At 46.5% G+C, this 26,534-nt stretch overlaps 1 protein-coding gene across 3 annotated transcripts in view; it reads right to left on the reverse strand.

The window, feature by feature from the left end:
• LOC144121208 (ATP-dependent translocase ABCB1-like) overlaps positions 1-26,534 on the reverse strand; it is a 123,892-nt gene that overhangs the window by 59,081 nt on the left and 38,277 nt on the right. Inside the window, exon 1 of one of the 3 annotated variants that reach the window (XM_077654290.1) lies at positions 13,720-14,095. The exons of the other annotated variants lie outside the window; for them this stretch is intronic. The gene's annotated coding sequence lies outside the window, so the exon portion shown is untranslated. Of the gene's footprint in view, positions 1-13,719; positions 14,096-26,534 lie in introns of those variants that run through there. 3 annotated transcript variants of the gene reach the window in all.

A 26,534-nucleotide genomic window follows, 5' to 3' on the forward strand; every position in this document is an offset into this window, starting at 1 on the left:
TTGATGCGATCAATCGAGATAAATATGGTCGTGTCTTGCGTCGCAAGCAAAGCGATAAAGCGGCGTGCCGGCAGCTTTGAAGAATGAAAAACAGTCACTACAAAGATTTGCGGCAATATTTAATTAAAAGGCAGAAATCTCACAGCCCGGAATTTAAGCCCATCGACATTTTACTTCGCGCGGAAAACGAGTGTGTGGGGGTGGCGGATGGCAGAAAATAGAGTAAACAGTAAAATAAAATAGTTACGACGGAAAATAAACCATCCTCGTGAAATCAGGATACAGAAATGTCAAATGGCTTGGTATGGTTTATGGGGTCAAACATCCCAAAGCGCCAAACGCCATAAGAGACGCCGTACTACAAGCCTCCGGGTAATTTCGCCCCACCTGGGATTTTTTAACGTGCATGGAGGTCGCACAGTACACGAGCCTCTAGCTAGCATTTCGCCTCCATCGAAATGCGACCGCCGCGGTCGAGATCGAATTCACGTCTTTCCGACCAGCAGCCGAACACCATAACCACTGTATCAAACCAGAGCTCTTAGATCATACCAGATGGAAAACTCCGCTTCAAAAAGTGACTAGTCTCAGTAGCCACTTTTCGGGTGTATGGACGGATGGAAGATATATAGGACCGTTCCCTTTGAAAAGGGGTGGTGGCAGTTGCCACCCTGCTCGGCTTTTTTTTTATTTAACTTACCGTGTTATTTATAAATTTGCTATTTTGTTTGAATACAATTTTTAATCCTGAACTTGTAAACTTACGTCGCCGCCCTGGATTTGCGCCATCAATATTCCAATCGCTTTTTGCTAAGTTCTACCGGAGATTCATTCACATGACCATTGTTATCTCCAAACTCTAGGGCTTCAGGGAGAGTGACTGTGCCTGCATCGAAATCCGGATGTATACCGCCACATTCATGCATAATATGTTCAATTGTTTCTACAGATTTACCACACACTGTGCACATGTGTCATCTTGGTCAAATATCTTTTTGTGGCTTCGTGTTCTAAGACACCCTGGTCTATAGCTTCAAAGAGTAGGACACTACCCTTTGAGTTATCATAGAACGATTTCTTTCTGATTTGCATTTTCCTGTTTCTGCATATTTCTACAGCTTGCTTCTTTTACATTGCATTAATTCAGTTCTCACCTTCTCCGTTTTTATCTGTCGCTTAATTATCTTTTGTTTCTTCGTCCTTGTTTCCTCAGTGCCTTTTCTGTATGAGCATATAAACATCTCAGCTGTACACCTGTTATCGTCCAATTTCCTCAGGCGTTCTTCATATAAAATTTTACTCTGAGCTTCCCGTTCTTATAACGATGTCCAGCCTATGTCCCCCTGCACTGCCTCGTTTGTGGTTTTTCCGTGGGCCCCCTAGTGTCAATCTTCCAAGAGCTCTCTAAATTATTCTTAGTCCCGACTGAACTTCTGCCCTTAGGCACAAAATCGCATTATCAAAAGTAAGCCCTGACACCTCTATTCTTTTCCAAACACCTCTCAGTGCTTCATACTTGTTGTACCCCCATAATATCCTATGTTTCATTATCGCGGTATCTCTTCGCCCTTTCGCCCTAACAGTACATTCGTGTTTTCACATGCATATCTGTACTTCGTTTATCAATACCCCGATATATTGGTATTCTGCCAGTCTGGCTATTTAATGGTCTTGTATTGTAAGTACTTGATTATTGCAATCGTCAAAAATAATCGTCAGACCTCACTTATTTGTGCTAAAACTGAATCCTTGAGCGCCTCCTTCGTCTCCACAAGAATTGTTCAGAGCCTACTAATCTTCGTGGTTATCAGCTTAGTACAATATCGTCCGCATCCGCTGTGGTGCTCACGGATGACGGCGCCATCTGGAAGCGGCAAATAAAAGCTGTTGCCCTATGCCATCATTGTCTTCTGAAAAGCGCTCTTTTTGCTTCTTTTACTACTGAATTTATCCATTGGACTCCTATATCTGTGGATCTTTGTTAATGCATCTGTTTCATTAATTTTGTTGCCAGGCGGTTGTGCGTTTATCAAAAGTCTCGAAGTTTGCAACTTGAACAGAGTTTGCGTAATTGGCCGCGAGCGGCGCGGCCATCCGTAATCACCCGAATATTGGCCACCAGGGACCGCAGTTTTTTCATACATGGACCCTATGGTGACAGATTAGAACATATTAGGCTGGAGCGAAGAAAATATCCACCCCCTAACAAAAAAACTGGACTCCTCTGAAGCCATAGACTGGAGGAAAATTCAGACCAACACTTTCCCTAACCTGTTCATCCTACACAAGATTAGCCCCACTCAATATCAGAATACATGCCCTTAGTGTGGAGCTTGCCCTACGCTCTACCACATACCATGGGAATGCACAGCGAAACCAAAACACTTAACTGTGTCCAACCCGACATATGAGCAATGGGAGGTGGCCCTGGCCAGCGAGGCCCTGGATCAGCAACTAAAGTTGGTTCAGCAAGTCCGTCAGTCAGAGAAAGCCATTGGCGCCTTGGACTAGGGGTGCCACCCAAGTTGCTCGAACAACCTTCCCTATTTACAATAAAAGTTTTATCTCTCTCTCTCTCTATGGGAAGTTTCGCAACTAGAAATACCGAAGACCCGTTTATGAAATAATGGTACAAAAACATGTTAGAGTTTTACAAGAAGACCAGCGTCTTGTCTGTAAGCTCACAACAATCTCAAAGTATGGTGCTACTGTGAATGGCTAACGAAGGGACGTGTAATAGAAGCGCAGAGTTTCTCAACATTACCCAAAGGCGAAGCTGGCGCCACTGTCTATGCGAGTTTCTTAAAGAGCACTTCATCCACCGCGCGAATGCCGGGAAGAAAAGGTTTCTTATTTGATTTGGCTCGTGTTGAGCTGAAAACGCGGATTCTGCTCCGAAATATGGCAGCTATGCCGCAAGGCTCTCGTCTGCGCGTAGATGAAATTAATTTAATGTTGCGTTTTCACTTCTTTAATAAATTTAACACGTGTTCGACTGTTATGGAAACTTTCACAACATTTTTTTTAAAGGTTTGCCACGAGAAGAATTATACCGTTAAGGCTTAATCCACATTTTACGCCAACAATAGCCATGCCAAATCCGAAACACCTTCCCGTCATTCCTGTGCACCTCGATGGTGCGGATGAGGAGCAGCGTCGCCAGTTTTCCCTTCAGGTAGTATTAAGAAACTCTATGAATGAAATACCGCTAAACTTCATTCGGTTGCACTCTTCTCACTCAGTTGTAATCCTCAAACGCGGCAGCTCCGAACGCACAGGTGTGTCCGCAGCTACAGAAGGCTAATACTGCCGGAATTTGTCTGGTTGCACTCACCAGACCTTTTTGAAGAGCTACAGATGCAAGGAATATTCAGATAAAACACTGAAGCAACTCAAACACTCAAATACACTCAAACACTCAAGCAATATACATTAAAAGTATCTCATATAGAAGAAAACTGCTCAGAAAAAAAAGTTTGCTTCTTAATCGTACTGAGGGAATATTCTTTGACAGCACAGAAATAAAATGCTCCCGTTCATATTGCATCAGCGTGTATGTATAAACGCCCCGGCACAGTAACATGCTTTTGTTCCTGCGTAGTATGTTTACTCTGTGTTGCGAATGGGGATAGTCGGCCAGGCTGTAGTGAGTAATGAGTGCGCAGTGCATCGAAGCGTCGCACTATATATGCATCAAGTTTCGCTTTCCACGAGCCTTTATCGACTCCTCCCCAAGATCGATGACTCGATTTGCGACGCGTACTCACTCACCGCCGGCTAACTGAACAATGGCCCGGCCTCCCAAGAAGCACGCACAGAACGGGAGTGGAGCGCTTGTGTTGGCACCGTTCGTGTAAACAGGCGCTCTTGGAAAACATGCGGCACGTCTGGTGTGACGTCACGGGCGCCCCTGACGGCACGGAAAGCACCGAGCGGGAATCTCTCTATTTGTACGGTGCACTGCAGGCCATTTTATCGAGTGAACAAACAAATGGACAAATAAAGCGGGTGCGCGCAGTCCCTGCGCTGTAGACCCGCGCTAATCTTCCACACTTTATCCGTCAAACACGCTTGCCCCCCACCCCAGGTCCAACGACCAGCTAAAAGGACTCAGTACGCACGTCCTGCACTCTGGCTGCATGGTGCACACTGTTGAATGAGGCACGCGAAAAGCAGTGGGGAAAAATTGGAGGGGCCTTAAAGGTATGACGCAATAGGATACTGGGTTAATTCGCATATATGCAGAGGGTCATTATCTAATTTACGTTCATAGATCTCTGAGGGTTCCCGTAGCTTTCCCGGCAGCGGTTAAGCGATTCGTCACTGCCCTGTGAAGGCAGGTGCTCCCAGAGGTGGACCTTGTGCGGCCCAGGTTGCTCTTCACGAGTGAACAATCATTAATTTAACTGCCAATTGCCGCGGTAAGAATCTGGTGGACTGTGCTTGGCAAAGGCTTCCAAATTATGCACTGCTTCATGCCGTTACCACCGAAAAAAAAAAGAATGCATGCTACCCCTCCATTTTGGCGGTATTGCCTTGTATACGAGATTAGACGTGAAAAAGAAAGCTTGAAAGCATGCTGAGACAGCGCAGCGAGTCATGGAGAGGGAAAGAAAGAAAGAATGGATGAAAGAAAGCAAGAAAGGAAAGAAAGTAGCGCAATTATAGTAAAAATTACAGTTGATACATGCGATAAAACAGAAAGAGCTGGTCTTATTACCCGCCGCGGTGGCTCAGTGGGTAGGGCGCTCAGCTACGAACCGGATTTGCCCGGTTCGAACCCGACTGCGGTGGCCGCGTTTCGATGGAGGCGAAACGCAAATGGCGCCCGTGTGCTGTGCGATGTCAGTGCACGTTAAAGATCCCCCGGTGGTCGAAATTATTCCGGAGCCCGGACCTCGACGACCACAGGGACCTGGTCATCAGGACCCGAGTGGCAGCAGCCTCCAATGGAATCTTGGACGAAGGACACCGCTCACGCACCGTCATTTAAAATATTCGTACAGATAAAGTATTACCACCACCACCCAACACTGCGGCACCTCTTTCTCGCTTTGTTCTTCAACTTCCATCTTATTCCCTTCCTTCACGACATGCAGGAGGTGTCTACCGAGAAGTGAGATATTCACTAGCTGAGCCTTTCATTTGTTTAAAAATCCAACCAATTCAGTGCACGGGATGCTGTCTTCTGACTTTGATACTAGCAAGTGACTATGAGTCACATAGCAAGTGGCTGCATGTTACCGTCTTTGCCAAACGTAACCGGGCAACGGTGATTTATTTCTTATAGCCGCGCAGCGAAGCACTTTGTGCAGCTTTTAAGCTCAATCTTATCCTCATGTTCTGACACATTTCGGTCTTTAAGGTTGCCGTAAAGGCTCCGTTATAAGGTTGAGAAGCAAAAACCTGTTGCTCGGTTACTTTTGGCAAATGGGGTACATGGACGATAAAAGTATGTTACATATCGTGCGGCAGGCACTTTGAGGATGGCGGCGCCGTAGCGGCGTGCGGTGCTGGAGTATAGCTCGTTTGGAAGAAAGGTGAGTAGTAGTGTGCGAATATAAAAAGATTCACAGAAGGTTGTCTTCATTGATGGGATTACATGCATTAAATCAATTCCGTAAATTAAATTACTCACGTGAGAAACGTAACTGGGTATTATCAACAGCGTACAGCAAGGCATATCGTAGGAGTTCCGCAGCACCATTATCTTTAGTGGTTGGTAAGCAGTTGTAAACAAACCAGAAATTCACGAAGAAGAGGCTTCTAGCCATTTTCTTTTTGCCTAAGTGCAATTCAAAACAATAGTCTGACTGGCTTCGGTTCTCATCATACTTTATACGAAGGAAAAATTCTGATTCTTAAGTATTATTTCTTGCAATTTTATATTTCTGTTCACGTGCGAGAGTCTTTTTTTTTGCGGCAAGGGACCAACAACTGCGGAAAGAACAGACTCCGCAGAAACTCTGAAGAGGGAAGTAGTTTAGGCGTCATGGAGATATACCTATACATCCAGGCGGTCTTCGACCTATAGTTTTCAGTATTGGTGTAGGCGCAGTCTGTTTTATACTCGTCTACAACTCCAGGGAGACAAAAGACAGATTATTTATGAAGAAAGGCAAAAAAGGTTAGGCTTAGATCTAATAATCTGAACAGCGTTAAAGGGACACTGAAGGCAAGTTGGTCTGTATCGACAGGGTACTGCGTTCTAATCGCATAAACACATAATCGCATAATCGCAGCTTTCATAAACTAGAAAAGACCAAAACAAAAAACAGCTGGCGCCATCAGTGGTCAATTTCGCAAGTAAAATCCGTGCATCGGTGGCCATTTTTTTTTTGCGGATCTCAAAGGCTACGCTGCACCGAAGTTCTCTTCAAAACCTTCCCTTTTCGATAAGGACGACACAAGTTTGAATCGAATGGCGGTAAGATTTTTTAACTCCAATTTTCTCGCCTATAAATGCGTCTTTTAGTGCCATACAAACGTCAACATAGCCAGAAAGAATCAGGTAATTAATTTTTGAATAATAATAATAATAATAATAATAATAATAATAATAATAATAATAATAATAATAATAATAATAATAATAATAATATTAATAATAATTGGTTTCGGGGGAAAGGAAATGGCACAGTATCTGTCTCATATATCGTTGGACACCTGAACCGCGCCGTAAGAGAAGGGATAAAGGTGGGAGTGAAAGAAGAAAGGAAGAAAGAGGTGCCGTAGTGGAGGGCTCCGGAATAATTTCGACCACCTGGGGATCTTTAACGTGCACTGACATTTTTGAAGATAACAATTATTTGATAGAGTTGTGAAGACTTCTGGCGAAGTGCAGTAACCTGATGCTGAAAAGATCTGCCGAGCTGATTGGATTGGAAAACATTTATTGTCAGCTTAGCGCCCAATGTGGGCGCTATACTAGATGGCCTCAAGCCCGTGGTTCTCAGCGACCTTGTGAGCCCACTCAGTGGCCCGGACTTGTGTCAACGGGTCTGAGCTGGCCTGTATAGCCTCCCACCGCTCTAGAGAAGGGACTGATAGTAGGTCCGCCGGTGGCGGCGCCTTTTTGCAGCCCCATAGAATGTGATCGTATCCGGCTATCTCGCCGCATTCTTTGCAAGTTGGATTGTATTGTGTTGGGTACATGTGAGCTAGTTTGGACGGGCTAAAGAAGGCTCGCGTCAGGAGCCGACGCCACGTTACCTCCTGCCTTTTGTCGAGCTTCTTGTCTGGTGGCGGATATATCCTCCTTTCCAATTTAAAGTGATTAGTGTAGTCGTGAAAGGATATGAATGCATCTCTCGTGAATTTGGGGGACTCAACCTGGCTCACTGCTCGGCTGACATAACCTCGAGCTATACTGTGAGCCAACTCGTTTCCCCTGTTCCCCGAGTGCGCCGGCACCCATATTAGTTCCACCTCTCTTTGGTTAAAGTCTTTATGCCTTAGGATTTGTTCTCTCTCCTTGAAGATCATACCCCTCGCGAAATTGTTTATAGCGACTTTGGAGCCGCTAATTATGGTGACTGCTTTGGTGTTGACTATTGCCATGGCGATAGCCACCTCCTCCGCTGCCGAGCTGAAAAATGGCAACCAAAATTGGCATTGGCTTGGCTCGGCTATGCCAGGGTATACGTAGCGAAAGCTAAGGCATATCATGGTTAGCCTTGGTGAATCTTGATTGCTAGTCCAGGTTAGTCTGGTTATCTAGCTATGTTGTTGTCGCATTAAATACGACACAACTGTGGTTGCGGCGCACGCGAGCTCTCCTTTTCAATCCTCCGACATGTTATCAGGCGTGCGACGCAGCTGGCGAAGCGAGCGGAGGCGAGCGCAATGACGAGAAACGCGGTGTGACGTCATACCAAACGGCGGCGGCGGCGAGCCGTGCGCTATGACGTCCTGCCAGATGGCGCGGCGAGCGCGCAAAGCACAGTAACCGCCCCACATATCTCGTTGGACACCCGAACCGCGCCGTAAAGGAAGTGATAGAGGGTGGGAAAAAAGAAAGCGCGGTTCGGGTGTCCACCGAGATATGTGAGGCGAGCATTGTGACGTCATGTGCCTCATGGGAGTGCGGCCACGGCGAAATCGCAAGTTCGCGGCCAGTAAAGCTTTCGCTTTAATATTTTTTCCATGTTTCGCGCTTTAGCGCTTTGCCTGTGTTTTGCGTTTGACACAGCATGCTTGTCATTGTTCGGCTGTGCACTTGCGAGAATTTGTGCCATGTACAAGAGAGGAAACGGACGCAGGAAGCAAAAAATGAAGGTAATCTCGCAAAAGTAACAACTAGCGAAGACGTATAAATAGGTCGCTTTGTAATACAAACGAATGTCGACGAGGCACGCTGTGCTTTGACGTCCAGAAAGATGGCATCGTTGTCAGCTTTGATCAGCCGCTTCAAAGAACAATGGGCTGAAATGAAGATGCTTTTTTTAAATTTTAGTTTTGAAGTGTTAACTTTCTGATAACATTACCATCGCTTGCGATTAACCTTATCTCCAGACTGCATGCTACGTCTTTTATCGGATAACTCCCTTGGTTGATAAAAGATGACTCCTGATCGATGTCTACACCAGAACTGTTGCCGTGTAGCGTGTCTGTTATTTTCCCTTTCCAGAAGAGAACTTTGAGTAAACCAGCAAGAACCTCTGTACGCCTGGTGTAAACTCTTACAGCGGTTCTTGGTGTTTTTTCAGCATATCTTGGCTGGGCAAGATAAGATAACATGAGATTGCCTAACACGAAAAGACTTCAACGCCTTTTCCCAGCGCAAAAGGCAACGCCTTGTCGTAAACTTTGGACGAAACTAACGAAAGTGCAAAAGTAACTATCAAAACCATAAAATATATAACAAGCGTTTTCAGGACATATTGAAATGACTGTTTACATGCCTAGATAAGGAGTGTCTGAAATAATTGCATTACGCTGTTTGGGAACGGTAACCGGGTACCTTAGGAACGCCACGACCGCCATCTTAGAGTGGCGATCATTTTTATCATGCGCATATCCAGTACTGTCAGTTGCAAGAATAAGCGTGCGCTAGGTCAGCTAGTTTTAGAGAATTAGGCGATTCATCAAACATATCGAAGTTAATGCTTGCGTATACAAGTAGTGATTTCTAAAACATTTACAGCTTAATAAAGAAATTATGACAGTGATAGTCACGTGGATGCTGCGTTCACTGAATGTGTGTTTGGCTCAGGGGACACAAAACAACGTGGTAGCGACACGGTTAGGCGAGTAATTGGCCGAGACTTGTCAACTATCTTTTTAAATTATTACGCCGCATGTTGCAATCACCGCCTTGAAGACTGTATTGATTCGAGACTTATCCAATTTACAGAACTTTCCAAAGTGCAATAGCTGTTGAGATATTCATCAATAAATTCCCTGCTTTTCCTCAGTTCCAGCGCACGCTGAGCGCCTATAGTTTCGGAATGAGGCGCGAAAAACCGTTAGTTTCGTGTACGAAAACAAAATGCTCTTTACTGCAACCATGTCTCTGCGCAGTGGCTTTCATTGTTTCATTAGTACGAAGGCACGAGTGAGGTGTGTATGTCTAATGCGAATTAAAGCGGCATAAAGTAACTTCTGTAAAACGTTATTGGTGTTTACATGACTTCCAGTCACTAAGGGCGGGTTTTACAAGGTGAAGTTTGTTGTTGCTTTGACTATCTCACCGGATGTGCCATTTGCTTGGCGCAGTACACCGTGACATGCAAATGTTGAGCTTCATTGGAGGTATATGCCAGAGTGATCTCGATGGGCTCGGGAACTGAAAAACTGAAAATTGGATATTGGCTTTTGAGGAAAAGAAATTACACAGTATCTGTCTCGCATACCGGCGGACACCTGAACCGCGCCGTAATGGAAGGGATAAAGGAGGGAGTGTAGGAAGAAAGAAAGAAAGAAAGAAAGAAAGAAAGAAAGAAAGAAAGAAAGAAAGAAAGAAAGAAAGAAAGAAAGAAAGAAAGAAAGAAAGAAAGAGGCGCAGTAGTGGAGGCCTCTGGAATACTTTCGACCACGTGGGGACCTTTAACGTGCACTGACATCGCACAGCACACGGGCTCCCATGGTCGTTCTGTGGACGCCCTTAGGAGTTTTAATGTCCCTTGAGATATGTTTCGAGGCTGCTTACGGAAACAACATTACGATGATTAAGATTGTCCGACGTGCACCTGAACGGCCTCCGTCAGAGAATGTCGCAGCAGTCGTGTTCGTTCGATTACGTCACCGACGCGCCATTGTTTTCCGTCCAGCCCGTTGATAGCTTAACGGCCTGAGATCATACATATGCGCTTTTATTTCGTTCGCTTTCTTTCTGCAGTAGCAAGTGCAAAGCGATAGAGTAAAGCTGAAATTCGCGAGAGTTGATACATGATCATTGCGCGTCAGCAGAGCATCAAAGAGAGGGCGGAGCGGAAACAGACATGCGCTGGATCAGAGACGGGACGGAACGGTGACAAAGACAGAGCATGTCTGTGTTCCTCTCCTTCCCGTCTTTGGCGTGCTGGTGGCGCGCAATGCAACACGATTCCTCTTCATCAGGACTGCATTAGCCCTGACCCGCAATGGTCTGGAGGACCAGTGTCGCATCATCAGACTGGTCCAGGCATCCGCCCAAGCCACCGGAGTCCTGAACTGAGGAGTCCGCCTACCTGACTCGTAGAACACTTCAATGAAATAATAAATGCTTTATCTCTCTCTCTCTCTCTTCATCAAGGGCGATGAGAAGTTCCTCTTCTGCTATAGTTACTATAGCCTTCCTTAACAAGGCGTATGTAAAATTATACTTTTTTTTCTGGAAGTTCCTTACAGCGCTACAAAACACAAGGACACAGAAAGAAGTACACAGGACGGGCGCTGTGTCCTTCTGTGTACTTCTCCTTGTGTTTTGTAGCGCTATAAAGAACTTCCAGAAAATATGCTTCACAAACTAGCCCTACAACGTGCTTTGTTAAGTAAAATTATACAAAAGCTAAAACAAGGCAAAAATTCAAGCTTTACTTGTGCCGCCATGACTGGTATGTGGAGTCCCCCTTAGCCGATTGTTTGGTTGCGTCTTTTGCAGATATAACAGTTGTCTGAGAATGCCCCATTATATATTGCCTAGGTGAATGACTCTGTCGTTGCAGGCGTGTTTTCCGACCATCTTCGGGCACAACGAAGGGGGAAATAAAATTTTTCTCGACTTCCACCTTGACGAACCTCGATGTCATCATTAATGGTTTGATAAATGAATTTGGAACAAATCGGCTTAAATCTGATCTATACGACGACCCCATGTAATGCACCTGGTTCAACCTATAGTTCAAAAATTCAAGCGTTGCTTGTGCCGCCATTACGGCTATGTGGAGTCCCCATTAGCCGAGAAAAAAAAATGACTCTAATATCAGCATCATGAAGATGCTTTCCCAACAGCGTGTCATAGATACAAAGGGCTCAAGGATATGAGTCGATGATGTGGATAGCGAAAACATATATGCGCGAGCTCATTGTGAAGCATGACCTTTCTTACGGGTAACAACATGTCAACTCTCGCAGTTGAAAACAAGCATACGATCTTGCATGCTGGAAGTCAGTGTGTGCAAGACAGACTTAAGCAAGCGCAACGGCACCTCTTAAAAAAAGTTTGTAAAAAATTAATAATAGCCGGTGTTTACTAAGTATGACTGCTTTTTACTACCTTGCTAGAGTCTGCTATTTAATCACATGAAATAGAGCCAGTAAAGCGGTAAAGTTACTGAATTATTATTAATTCTTACTGATTGTTCCTAGCCTGTTAATGACGGTCCGGTAAAGTTATGAAGAGAAGTTTGAAGAGAAGTTTCTACATTGACTGATGCGTAAACCAAGTTTTTTTCAATAAAATATTTGCAGCTTGATTGAAAATTTTTTTTGCCTTCAATTCTGAAGTGGCTCGCGGCTGTTGTGGCTCGAGATCTAATATACAACGTCTGTAACACCCAGATAGTATGAAGCCTGCAGAAAGTACACTGCAGTCCATGCGCATGTCACGGTTTCTTGGTCCTGTCTATTGTAGAGTTCGTTTTTCGTGTCGCTTTGTACGTGCCGCTTAAGGCGCGCCTTGATCGATTTCATCGTCTCAAAAAGTTTTATACGCTTAATTACCATGCTCTGTTTACCTGATAGTTTGTGTTGTTGCCTATGTTGGTAGCTGTCGTAGTTGTTCCGGTGAACCTGGTCGACGTTTGTAACTTTTTTTTCTCGCTTATTCCAAAGTGCAGACACGACAGACTTATCCCGAACACAGAAAATACACATGACCTATACAAACGTGCGCAGGAATGCCATGAAATAAGGATGCTACCCGCCGCGGTGGCTCAGTGGTTAGGGCGCTCGGCTACTGATCCGGAGTACCGGGGTTCGAACCTGACCGCGGCGGCAGTATTTCGATGGAGGCGAAACGCAAAGGCACCCGTGTACTGTGCGATGTGAGTGCACGTTAAAGATCCCCAGGTGGTCGAAATTATTCCGGAGCTCTCCACTACGGCACCTTCTTTCTCTCTTCTTTCACTTCAACCTTCCTCCCTTCCCTTTTAAGTTCGCAATATCTACCTGGGCCCACCACCTGGGGTGCGGTGCAAGTAAGCTGAATGTCAGCGACATCACTTTTGAGTATACGTGCCTGAAACCGAAGCTTTAGGAAAATTGGTCGCTAAGAAAGGAAAGGCGCAGTAACTGCCTGCCTCTAGTGGACACGTCGACTGCTTCGGGAAAGAAGCGCTGAATGATAGAGGGAAAGAAGAACGAAAGATCCGCTGTAATGTGCATGGTGGTCTCCGGATTAATTTCGGCCGCCGGGAGTTCTTGAGTGTGCACTGATATCACACAGCCCAGTGGGTAACGGAACTCCCTTGGACGTCCTATGAACATTTAGGACATCCATGAGACGTCAAAGGGAGTTTCGGTGCCTAGTGGGGGCACATGGGCGCCTTACGCATTTCGCCTCTATCGAAGCGCGGTCGCCTCGGCCTGGACTGGGTCATGAGCGAGCTCCACGATAAACAACAGCGGAAGAAAAACGCGGAAATAAGAGCAAAAAAAACTTACTAGGTAGCTTTCCACACGCCGTTCAATCTCTCGAGAAATATGAAATAAACAACGAAGGACAAAAAAACAAACAAACGGAAGCATCGTCATCACACGCGTATTGCAAAACACACGGAAATGGATGATTGTAGCGACGCCACCTGCAATATATCAAGCTCTGCGATATGCGAGCAGACACAGAGCAGGCATTTAAATCTCACATGGGTTCCGCATATACCCTGGGGTCTACTCTCCCTCCTGTCAACTATGTGGCCAACATGCCACTTTGTCCCGCATACTCTGGGCTTGCCCTCAGGACTCCCCTCCGCGAGGTTTGCAGCTCTCGAATCCAGACCAGTGGGAGGCCGCATATTGCTCAGTTCCGACTCGGACACACAGATCCGGGTTGTGACAAGAGCCTTAGAAGTCGCCGGACGCCACGGGCTCATGACCACTTGATGGGGCTATAACCGCACACCAACTGCTACCTTGGTCGACGAAAATAAAGTTTATCCTCCTCCTCCTCCGTACTTCGGGACGTTTACAAATCACTTGACTATACGCACTAATGAGTCACTAGGGTTCTCGACCAATGCGGGTTCTGGATCGCGGCTCGCGGCCTGAATACAACGAAATCGAACGTGCACACTGTACCTTTCTATAGCGTGACGTCGGAGTTCTCTTCAAGCCGACGCTGTTGTCACGGTGGCGGTGAAAAGCCGATGTGTTGCGTTGCCCGAGACACACCCCCAAGTCAACGCTCGTTCTCAAGCAACAAGGACTCGTGTTGTGACGAGGCTGCGCAACACCGGCAACGAGATCCCGACAAAACGGGGCGTGAACAGCCAGCTGCAAATGCTGCCCCCTCACCACCGGCGCACAGCAGCTTGGGTACTCGCGAGGAGATCGCGACGGCGGCTGCCGCGTCGCACAAGAGCCGCTATTTGCTCGGGTCGAAGATAAAACGGGTGTCCGATATCGGCGCTCCGCCCTTATCGGCCCGCATCGAGACTTGCGCTTCTGGTGGAGTGAGGTTAGCGGATAAGGGGGGAAAGGTAGGCAGCCGGACTTCTCCCCCTCTCGGTTTCTTCCGTTAAGCGCTGCAGCCATTCTGCCGCGGATTTCGTCGGGCGAGGAGGGAATCAGCACGCGACGCTCTGATACGCGGCGTTCAGCCTGAGAAGTGGCGTAACGAGCGTCATGTCGCGTCTCAGTCACGCCTGTGAGTCATGAGCGTGCCGCTCGCGTTGTGTCGCTGCAATGCGCGCGCGACGAAGACGGATGAGGCCACGCGCTGCGATGCGCGCGCACAGATCGAGCTGCAGAGGGAAGCGACGCCAACGGGAACAGCTGCACTACTACGTGAGCGGCGAATGAGGACGTTGGCTGCGCGGTACGCTTCAAAAGGGACTCGGACTGGCTCTTTTTGGACGCTCTATGGCTAACTGACATCTGTAGAAGTGATCTGTCGGCTTCCAGTGTGACGAGTTTAGCAAGTGCTCGTACTGAAATGGAAAGGGTGACCATTGAGGCACTGCTGATTGCCAAAGCCGGGGATCAGTGTGTCAACACTTCTTAAGTTTTACTGACTGACAAGGAATATGGTTTCCAAGAACGATGTTAGTTCTGACACAGCTTTCGCGTTTATGTTATGCTTTGTTGCTTTTTGATCGTTTTGGTAGAAACTGCCTCGTGTTCGTTGTTTGAATTGCGCTGTTCTGACTCAGCTTTCGCTCCGTTCTGTTATCCTTGTAAGATATGTTTTTGTTTGTGTTTTTTTTACCTTTGGCTTTATGATACATTTTTTGTTCTTGTTAACTTTTACTTTTTAACTTTACGTTTTGTTTTTGGCACTGCTCTGGCTCGCGCTTCTCATTTTGCCTGTTTTCACTGTTCTCTGTTAGCCACTGGTCTCGGTTTCCGGCTCCCCGCCGGGCCTATTGCGTGTTCAGTTCTTGCTGTGCACGTGCCAAACGTTTGATAAGGCTGCTGGCGGATGGCGTCTTGATATGAAGGTTTTTTTGCTTCGTTTGCTTTTACTGTTTTTCTGGTGTCACGTGGGTCCTGGCGGGCATTTAAAAAGCGGTGCGTTGCTCTCAATAAACAGGTGGTAGTTCGGCGCCTATGCTGTCTGCTCTGTGCTCCTCCTTGTCCTTTCGCGCTGCTTCCTCTAGTCATGCAACCAGACCAACAAGCCGAAACCACTACTTTAGCCGCCTCGCTAATTGCGGCTTTCGAAGAGTATTTTTCACGCATGCATGGATGGAGACAGCTACGGTTGCGTTCTTTGTTTCTGGACAGTTTGCTCTTCCAGTCAGTCAGTCAATCAGTCAGTCAGTCGGTCGGTCGGTCGGTCGGTCGGTCGGTCGGTCGGTCAGCCAGCCAGTCAGTCAGTCAGTCAGTCAGTCGGTCGGTCGGTCGGTCAAGCAAGTCAGTCGGTTGCTCAGTCAGGATGGTTGATTGGCGGTTCGACCGACTGATTGAACGATAGATCTACCGATCGCTCTGTCAATCAACAGGCCAACTGACCGATCGATCGATCGGTCGATCAATCAACCAACCAATCAATCAATCAATCAATCAATCAATCAATTAATCAATGAATCCAACAATCAACGAAAAGTCCTGTAGAACCTTTGAAGAGCCTCCCAAAATATCCCGGCTTGGGATTCAACTTTCTGTTTCGGCATTGGAAAGCCTTTGGGAAAGGGAGGTGCTATAATAGGACACAACTTAAGCAGAAAAAAACAGCAGTGCTGAACAACTCATGGTCCGCACTGTGCCGCATTGTTCTTCAAACCAATAACAGCACAAAATAAAATCAATGTTTTGATATTTTACTCAATTAAACAAGTCGGAAGCATCAAAATTCTTGCGCTTATATTTTTGTCATGTGATTATTTTTTGGTCCGGTTTTATGAGGGTTAACGTCCCAAAGCGACTCAGGCTGGGCGCCGTAGTAAATGGCTTAATTTCGGACACCTGGGGTTCTCTAAGGTGCACTGACAACACGTAGTACACAGGCCCGCAGCCCTTCAACTGCATCGAAATGCTGCTGCCGCGGCTGGGATCGAACCCGCGTCTTTCGGGTCCGCAGCCGAGCCCTATAACCGCTGAGCCACCGAGGCGGCGATTAGCTTTCGGTTAGGCAGCAAGAAAAACGTTTTCACAACGGACCAAACGTCTGCTTGCCGCGGAGTTAATAGCGTGTGGCGGCCACGAATTTGGGCGGTAGGTGATGCAGACACAAGTTGTATCGGTCAATAGGAAAATACACTGTGAAAAGCTTGGTCTCATCGCATGCCATAGAGCCAGTTTGAATTTAAAGAACACAACGGGATTTCGTATTTCTTCGAGTGGTATGCTCAGGCACTCCACTTTTACTCCATGCATGTGAAGCTACCATATTGACTGTCTCTAAATGCGCACACCTTTTAATCTGCCAATGTTAAATTATTGCCAGCGTCAAGAGCGCATTATTCAAACAACTAAAAATGAAAACTCGATTTTGAGGCATTTTTAATACGCAGTCCAGAATGTTTATCTTGTGCGTCTTTCCGAATAATGTCACTGGTCGAACTCTCGATTGCCGGCAATCTACACCACTTTCCAAGCTGAGCCGAAAGTAGTGGCAGGTATATGAAACCTAATAATGCTCATTCCTTCTCGTCGCTAAGTTTTCAACTTAAACTCGATAAGAATGTTTATTATACAATGGGTACAATGGGTACAAGCTTTCCCCTGCCTGGTGCTCGGCTTCTTTAGGGTGAAATGCTTGGCAAATGGGTCTTTGACCCCACCTCGTGCAATGAAAGCTACCTTGTGCCCTGGCGCTCTTAGGCCACAGATGCCCTTGCGCCATAAAAATCCATCATCATCATCATCCTCAAGAATGTTTCTTGTGCTTGCTATGTTGACAGCTAGCTTTAATTGCATGTCTTCACATTCCCTTTACCCACTGCCTATGCGTATGTGTGTTCCCATTGCACCCAATAAACGCATTGTGACGGTCAACCTCCAACTTCATTATCGCTGTTTTTTTCTAATAGGTGTTTTCCGAAGTTTAATAGAGCGTCAGTGTCGATCTATTAGTTGTCTTGTTCATCGAAGGATACATTTGAGACACCGTTGTGTTGGCAGTTTTGCGGTAGCAACCCTTGGTTCTGCAGCATGTCCGTAGCGTACTGCGCGCAATCCTTACGGTATGTGGGCTGAACATAAGCACGTAAGTTAAAATTAATGATGATGATTTATTTTTATGACTCAAGTGCAGCTTGGGCAAGGAGCACCATGACACAAGGTATTTGGAACTACTTAAGGCGGGATCAAATACCCATTTCCCAAGCATTTCACCCCACAATAAGCCGAGCACCAAGCCAGGGGCAAACTTGTACCCATTGTATCACCCGTGGGTACCCGGCTGCACTGGGAATCGAACCCCGCACCTCCCGCATACTAATGTTAACAGTAGTCTGGAGATGCGACAGGTAAGTAGTAAGTCTGAGGCTAGGTTAGTTTGAGAAATAAATTCACGTAGTGACCTGAAGCTTTTTAAATAGTGGTAATGAAACGGGGATATTGTTCTTATTCGGACAATACCACAAACCGGTCAATTAAAGAAATTACTCTTCAGGTAAATAATAGCCGATGATAATGATATTAGAAATAAATCACAAATATCCTAGCTTGCCGGTTCTTACATGCCACTTGTTGCCGTGTCGCGCTATAACGTCACAGGTGAGAGAGCTATAAACTATTAGCAAAAAGTGAGTGCGAGTGGTGGTGTTTCCGGTGTTCTGAACAACCTGCAAGATGAATACCAATTTGAAACATATTGATTATCTTTTTTTCTCTGCGCTTGCAGTTTTGGATGCAATTTTCAGAAAAAGCATATATACTTAGCCACTTCCCAGCCCACAAGAATATAACGCCTTTGCCTGCTATCGTATCTGCAATGCTTTAACGATCTTTACTTAGACGATCTCTTCTTTTCCTCATTTCATTTAATTGGAGTAAAGTACTTCAAGTCTGTGGCCGCTAACTGCAACTGCGCAACCGCAACATATTCCGCAAGCTTCATCCGTGCTCCCAGTTCTATGTTGGCTTTGAGGGGCGGGCCACTGTTATTACATTTCAGGGAACCCAAGTTGCGCTGATGTCAATATTGCTAACTGGGCCAGCATCGAGCCAATGTGGGCAGCACGCCGGCATCTTTTATTGGTCTTATTTTGGACAGGGGTTGGGAGTCCATGAGGGGATAATGTTGGTGTTAAAATTCAGGCCTGCAGCAGCGATCTGCGGACAACCGCAGAACCCTGGGCTCCTTATCGGCAGCCCACGTGATCCATGTTTGATCGACTAATATTAAGTGGTCCAAAGTTGGGCCCATATTGCAGTCCAACTGTAGTTGCCAAGGGGGTCAGATGTTGGGCCAATGTGCGTGGGCAGCCCACGGGGGCTCCTCTAATTGGTTTCACATCGCGCCTGTTCAGCGTGAACCCCCACATGGGCTGCCAAATAGTTGCCATGATGTGGGCCGCCCTATACAGTATTGTGCGTCCTAGTTGCGTTCTCTGGTTATGTCCTGCGTGGGATCGGGTAATTTTACGTGCTTAAAATGACTTAGCTCCGAAACTATAGCTTTTTTTTTCTTTTGAGCTGTTGAACTAAATACTTGTTTAAGTTTGATATTCTTACACGTATGAACTTACAAAAGACACTTATCGACATGCATGTACACAAGTTAACCATGTGTATGCATTCATTGCGCGGTACAGGCAAGACGGTTTTTCACTCCCACCATGCCTGATATGTAGGACCAACTGGCTTTACGTCGTCAGGCTCACTTGGGGTTGCCGAAGTTTTCCCTGCGACTGCATCCAGTCTGCCCTCACAAAGACGACAGCAGACCAATGAAGGTTTGATGCAAAAACGTGGGCCCGGTTAGGCCTTCGAATACCGAATTAGGACCGCATGAAGCCGGATCAGTTGGTAGAAAAACCCCAATGAAGGCTCACGCCCCATCTCCCCCCTCCCGCTTTTAAACACACGTTCTCTGCAGTGAGCCGTCGTACGTTTTTGTGGAGGATATGTGCCAGTCACAACGGCCCCGTGGGACCCATAGAGTTCCTGGAGCATCTTGTGTTACCTCGGGTGCAGCCAGAGTCCTTCAGTTGACGAAGGCGTACCTCTCGCGCACATATGCGCTTCGAACGACATCTAAATATGCACTGCCATAGCGAGCAGTAATCGAAAAGACGACACTGGCAGATAAGCGCGAATGCAGGCGCTGCCACGCCCCAATGTGCCAGACAGGCGCTCATCAATAAGGCAGCGAAAGCGGCGAAAGCTCCCGAAACGGGTCACCGAGATGCGCGACCATGCGTTTCCTGCTCTGCTCACTAGATGGAAGCGCTGCTCTTCATTACCGGAAGAGCAATTTGCATTTCGCGACACACTGGCAGACGGCCGGCCTTGCGTAGATCGATTTTCGATGTCCGGCCGCTCAAATATTATCGATGTTGGGGATAGGCTGACGGCAAAAGTAGGGGGCAGTCTCTCAGTCTGGCTAGGCGTCGGCGGAAGCGGACGCGGCGGTGGTTGGACAGTGGCGTCATCTGGCGTCACATCCCTTCACCCGGCCGTCGGTCGCACAGGGCAACACGATGCCGGCGCGGGACAACATGCCGTAAGGTGAGCGAGCCCGCGTCTTGTTTCACCGATTTCGTGAAAGTTAGGAACTATCACATTTATCGCTGTATTGACAGCTCGCTAGATGTGTTGACTGCCAATCACTGCGCAGCTCTCGTACCCTCGGGAGCAGGCGTCAGAGACGGGATCCAGCAGACGACGGAGGGCTGCGAAGCTAACAAAGAAATCGTCTGCTTTCAGAGCGTTTACTTTTAAAAAATATCGCTTTCACTTAAGCTCTAACAATTTTCTTCATAACTCTTTTCGTGTGTTTCGACCCCCGCAATATGCATCAGGCGCGTTTGCGGCGCAGCAGGGATTGCGGAACATTCAAGTCGAATAAATTCATTTTATGCTTATATTCGCTCTCAAATAACTGATTTTGTCGTTCATGTATTCCTGCAGCTCCGTCTAGAACGTTCAAAATGTCAGTCGTCTAAGCCATCTGAGGAAAACATTGAAATCAATGAGTATTCCGAAGAGCATCTCTTCAATGATACTCCCACGTTTGCCACAGTGTCGTGACTCAAGATACATGATATACGTTGATAAATCATTCTTTGCTTGTTGAAAATGTATGCAAATGCTGGTCAGCTGTACTAGAAGTGATAAACCGAAACGTAATCTGAATCCAGAGCATTGATAAAATGTTGAACTGTAACAAACAAAAGACGCGCTTTGTGAGTGTATGACGTATGCTTTAACTTCATGAGTTACAAAAGCCTAGAGAAGCATAACCGAATAAATGAGCTAATTACAAATCATAAAGATGATGTGAGGCGGTAGAAACACAAGAAGCTTTTTCCGCAGAACTTCTTCGCTATACAGAAAAGCCACTTGCGAAGCTACGATTGAATTCGCGTTTTCGGACTCATGGACTAGTAATTTTAACATGCGATTGATAGCTAAAAACACGCATTTATCACGGCATGATATTGCAACGAATACTAACTGACTTTTAAGTCAATACTCCACACCCTCCACACTTAGTACACGCAGAATTTTCAAAGCCGCGACTAATATTGCGTGCGACCCAAGAACAGCCACTATCCCCGCTTTCCGCTACCCCTTTTCTATACCCTCCGTATGATTATTAATTCAGCGTTGCAGCCACCATAACAGCTTATTGGTTGTTTGTTTTCTGTCGACACTGACCTTTTGATGACGTAGAAAGAATAAGGTAACAATGCAACGTCGCGCGGATAACGTGTTTCTCAACTTTCCAGCGTCCATAATTGTGTACAGAGTCACGGTGATATTTCTACAGAGAACGCTTGGCAACGCAGACTGCTTTACGAAAGCAGTTTCAGTAAAAGTGAGTTTTAAATTATTCCGGAGCCCTCCACTACGGTACCTATTCTCCCCTCCTTTATCCCTTCCCTTACGGCGCGGTTCAGGTGTCCAACGATATATGAAACAGATACTGCGCCATTTCCTTTCCCCCAAAACCAATTATTATTATTATTAAAAGTGAGTTTGCTTGTCGCAGTCTCAATGGGCAAATTTGAATAGTAACAGTCAAGCATCCAATAGTGTTGAAAGTGCTCGAGTCTATTGTCTTTTACAAATCTTCTACTTGACCGAAATTCCACTTTCGTCGAGTGCCGATAATTCAACTAAAGCATCAATCATAGAATAGTTAAACTATGCGAGCACTATTACGTAAACAAACAGCTTATTAAGAACTCTGCGGGCATTCGGTGGGCGCAGCTGCAAAGGATAGGGTTAATTGGAGAGACATGGGAGAGGCCTTTGCCCTGCAGCGGGCGTAGTCAGGCTGATGATGATTATTATGATGCATGTAACGAAACGTACACTATATGCAAACCTTGCCAAGCGTTAATTACATGTTACCCCAGTTTTCTTCGCCCTAGACTGAAACCTTAGTAAAACGTTTGAGTGACGTCTCACGTGAGCATAGCACGCATGAATTTCTGTCAGGTCGACAAAATTTAAGATAATTGCTACTGACCAACGTTGTCGCCAGGGCAGGCGACGTTAGCGGAATAGTTTTCTCCGCTAACTGCCTCTTGGTCATCTCCAGAGTAAAAACGAGGATGTCCGGACCCCGTAGAGTATCTATTAGGGGTCCAATGGACTTATTTTTGGAAATGTGGTGGAGAGTTTGAAGGATGCTTCACTCCTGCCACCGGTTGGCCCGGTATTGCACTACCTCCAGGATCGGCCTTGTCTTTAGCGCGTCTTTACTATCCTGTCTTTCTATCCCATCTTTCAACTCTCCTACTATGTGCACGTGGTAGCGATTGTGGCCCGGCTTGAGCCAGTGAGCAGGCCTGTGCACTTTCCTTTCTTCCTGGCAACAACAGACAGACATCTCCGAGTCCGTGTGAAGCCAAGGAGGAGGGTAAGGGAAATAAGGGGAGGTGATGGCAGCGTTACATGGGTAAGAGACGTGTTCTGCACCAGCCATAATTTCCCTACAGCTGGGACAGTGAGCACCTCCAGGATATACCCGCCCGAACTTCAAAGTGCAGTGCAGTCTGCAGACAAGGACATTCAACTATGGGCCGTCCAGCAGGCCCGGGGTGCGCTCGAAAAGCACAAGCCTCACGACCCACCACAAACGGGCCGAACGGGGGTAGTGCAGAGGAGGGCATAACCCCGGGTCGACGCTTGGCCAACGTCACGACGCGTCAAACCGTCGGTTGCCGGCATTTTCAATAAAGTTTTTCCTACCTACCTACCACGCCATGCGAAGTTTAAGAGCAGTATAGTGAAGTGAGGATTGGTTGGTTGGTTGTTGGGTAAAGGAAACGGCGCAGTATCTGTCTCACATATCGTTGGACACCTGAACCGCGCCGTAAGGGAAGGGATAAAGGAGGAGAGAGTCTGAACTCTGGGGAGTATGTGTGCTTGTTTAGTCCTGAGGGAGAGCTGCGAGCTGCTCAGCTCCGGGATCGCTTTTTTTGTAACGTTTACAGATTTTTCTTTTAAAACAGTGAGCCCCGCCTCTGTGGCTCAGTGGTTAGGGCGCTGGGCTGCTGATCTGGGGTTCCCGGCTTCGAACCCGATCACGGCGGCTGCGTTTAGATGGAGGCGAAACGCTAAGGCGGCGCCCGTGTGCTGTGCGGAGTCAGTGCACGTTAAAGATCCCCAGGTGGTAGAAATTATTCCAGAGCCCTCCCCTACGGCACCTCTTTCTTCCTTTCTTCTTTCACTGCCTTTTTTATCCCTTCCCTTACGGCGCGGTTCAGGTGTCCGCCGATATGCGAGACAGATACTGTGCCATTTCCTTTCCCCAAAAACCAATTTTCAATTTCCATTTTTAATACAGTGAGAGTTACACCAGTACGGTCTGTGCAGGTGGATTTTACGGCAAGGCGGACACTATGTACGTGACAGGATTCAATACTTAGACGATTAACTAACAAAAATAGCTAATAAACTTTTCGTATATTTTTACCTTAGGAGGCAAGATTATACTGCGAAATTGAAGGCCGATAACTGCAAAGGTGAGCCCAGTTTTTAAATTTTCTTTATCGGCATTGTGGTTTGAAATACCGATTGTCAAAATTATGCATTTGAAAGCTCGTTGAGGTGGATTTCTAGCATTGCACATTTATAGAATTGTGCTGGTCACATTTCTAACGCAGCAAATGCAAGCGCCGTTCATGTATTTTGTGCCGTAGAAGCCGTTCATATTTCGGCAAAAATACTAAACCATTTCATAAATATGCAATGCGGAAAAGCCAACATAACGAGCATTCAAATGCCTGATTTTGATGTTAGGTATTTCTAACCAGATTGCCTACAAAAAAAATAAAAACGGGGCTAGCCGTCTATGTTGATGGCCTTCAGTTTCGCAATATAATCATTTCTTCAAAAATGTAATAGAAAATTAAGTGTTCATTAGTTACGTTATTTAAATAATCGTCTAATTTCATTGAGCTCTATTTCGTATATAATGGTGCCGCCGTAGTGGCAGAGCGGTTATGGCACTCAGCTACTGACCGCAAAGACGCGGGCTCGATCCCGCGGCCGCGCCGGTCGAATTTCGATGGAGGCGAAATTCTACAGGCCCGTGTACTGTGCGATGTAAGCGCACGCTAAAGAACCCCAGGTGGTCGAAATTTCCGGAGCCCTTCACTACGGCGTCCTTCATAGCCTGAGTCGCTTTGGGATGTTAAACACCCAAACCACAAACCATATATTATTTCCGCTTTGGTGTACAATTCACCTTCAGAGACCGCACCGACGTATCTCTCGCAGCGTTTAAAATAAATGTCTGCAAAAAGTGTGCAAAAATCACCCTGTATTATAACGACACTGCTTAATGGCACATCGCACATTTTCAGGTTGCTCAGACGTATTAGGCGCTCGTCACAAAGATATGGACGCACTGTGAGGAAATGCTGCACACTATCCGCGTCGACAAAGGCGACGGGAAACGCCGAACCTTGTGAAACTCCGCTGGTGCGGAGTTTGAGTAGGTGTGCAGGTGTCAATAATGATAATAATTGGTTTTGTAGGAAAGGAAATGACGCAGTATCTGTCTCATATATCGGTGGACACCCGAACCGCGCCGTAAGGGAAGGGATAAAGGAGACAGTGAAAGAAGAAAGGAAGAAAGATGTGCCGTAGTGGAGGGCTCCGGAATAATTTCGACCACCTGGGGATCTTTAACGTGCACTCACATTGCACAGCACACGGGGGCGCCTTAGTAGAGAGAGCGGTGTTCTTTCTCAAATATAAAACGTGTAGAACACAGGGGGGTGCAAATGCGACCCACCATTCCTCTTCCCGGTTAGCCCATCTCTTCGGACACGTGTTCTTTTTCAGTGAGGGCAAACGTGAAACACTGAGGGCAAAAGCGGAAATACTTAGCGCAGAATTTAGTGCACTCAACCTTTTATACGTGTGTTTGGCGTGCCGTGACTTTTACGTGGTGCGGTACTTTCTTTCGACGTTGAATTACGGCCACAGTTTGTCGCGAAGCAAAAGTGTCATTGCACGCGTTTTTCAAATGTGTTATACAGCTTAGCGAGCAATGCAGTTTGGAAGTAGGATGGGGGAGGCAGCAAAAGGAAGGTATGTCGCAGTTACGATAACTTACGAGCATTTTGTATGTGCGTAATACGGCCGCAGCTGGCACAATACTAGGTTATATGGAGGCAGATGGGACAGGCTTTTGTCTTGCAACGGACGTAGTTAGGCTGGTCATGATGATGATTTTGTCAGTGACTGATGAGAATTTATGGAGAAAAGTTAATATTCATATTTGCTACGCTCCAGCAAACTTTACATGGCGTTCGATATTCTTACCGCACAGGAATCAACCAGAAGCTGCGGTTTACCGCGACAGAATCAGCAGTAAATACTACGGCTCAGTAGACCGGAGTACCCGGGTTCGAACCCGAGAAGAAAAAAAAAAACGCTTACAATTCAATTCAAATAGGCGCTGTTCGAGCACGTCTGTTAACAAGCGCGGTCGTTTGTGGCTTTAAAGGTGCGTGTTGCTCACACAAGCTGTTTTGCGCAAAGTGGGAAAGCCGCAAAGAAAAGAACAAACAACGTAAACTGAAACAAGAAAGTGTGCACGTTTTATGCTGGACTTTCTTTTACAAAATTCCGAAAAAAAAAAACATCGATCTCGCTTCCGCAGCAGGTGCGTTAGGGACATGCACACTTGGATGATGCCGCGATGGTCATCTGTATCTTATTCTTTAGTAGCCATCTTGCCTGGACGAGACTTTCAAGTTCACGTTCCCCATGCTAACGCCCTTCCCACATCACACCCTCAGAGAGCAGCCATCCTGCCTGGAGAAAGTTTTCAAGTTCACGTCCCCCATGCCAACACCTTTCATACTTCAAACCTTCCTTCCCTTCACTGGTGTTTTCTCCTCTGAGTGAAGCACTATTTAAACCCTGCCAATGATGACCGCTCTGCCCAGACGAAGATAAGCCCTCTTGTCGAAACGTTGGCTAGCACCGAGCCCTGAGGCTTCGCCCTCCCTTGTTCACCTTGTATAATCCTGCACCAAATTCACCTGGCAAGAGCAGAAAATCTGGACAAGCGCTTCTATGGTAACAAGAAAATTCAAACAGCTCTAGACAACAGGACCAGAAAGAGGAGGAGACAAACATGGCGCTGAACTTACAACTTACAACTCACCTCTTTCTGGTTCTGTTGTCTAGCGCTGTTTGAATGTTCTTGTTACCGTGGAACACCAAGTCGGCCAATCTGCCGTCCTTCTAAAGCGCTTCTAGTTCGTACGGTTATCACCGCGTGGCGCTGAAAATTCAGAATCAGGGCGGGAATTTCGAATATTCGACATATCCCATTGATCTTTTATGGCCGTCGGAAATAGTCGGTGCGGTGCGAGAAGAGGAAGCATTTTATAGGTCAGATTTTTAAGCAACGAGGAAGAGTCGGCCATGACAATCGCCATGTACGTGCAGAATCTCTCGGGACTCCGTTTTTTTTTGTAAAGTTAAAATTTTAAAACATTTTACAATATCCCCGTTGAGTTACGCGGTGTTCGCTACTGGCCGTCGCCAGATGACGCTAGTTGCTAATGTCCAGGAAAACTGGGCCAGGCTGGGCGTAGGTGTCCGCCGCGGTGGCTCAGTAGTTAGGGCGCTCGGCTACTAATCTGGAACTCCCGGGTTCGAACCCGACCGCGGCGAGAGGAAGCATTTTTTAGGTCAGATTTTTAAGCAACGAGGAAGAGTCGGCCATGACAATCACCATGTTCGTGCAGAATCTCCGGGACTTTGTTTTTTTTTTTCAGAGTTACAATTTTAAAACATTTTAAAAT

This window comes from Amblyomma americanum, chromosome 2, assembly GCF_052857255.1.
Source record: "Amblyomma americanum isolate KBUSLIRL-KWMA chromosome 2, ASM5285725v1, whole genome shotgun sequence".
In the NCBI taxonomy this organism is placed as follows: Eukaryota; Metazoa; Arthropoda; class Arachnida; order Ixodida; family Ixodidae; genus Amblyomma; species Amblyomma americanum.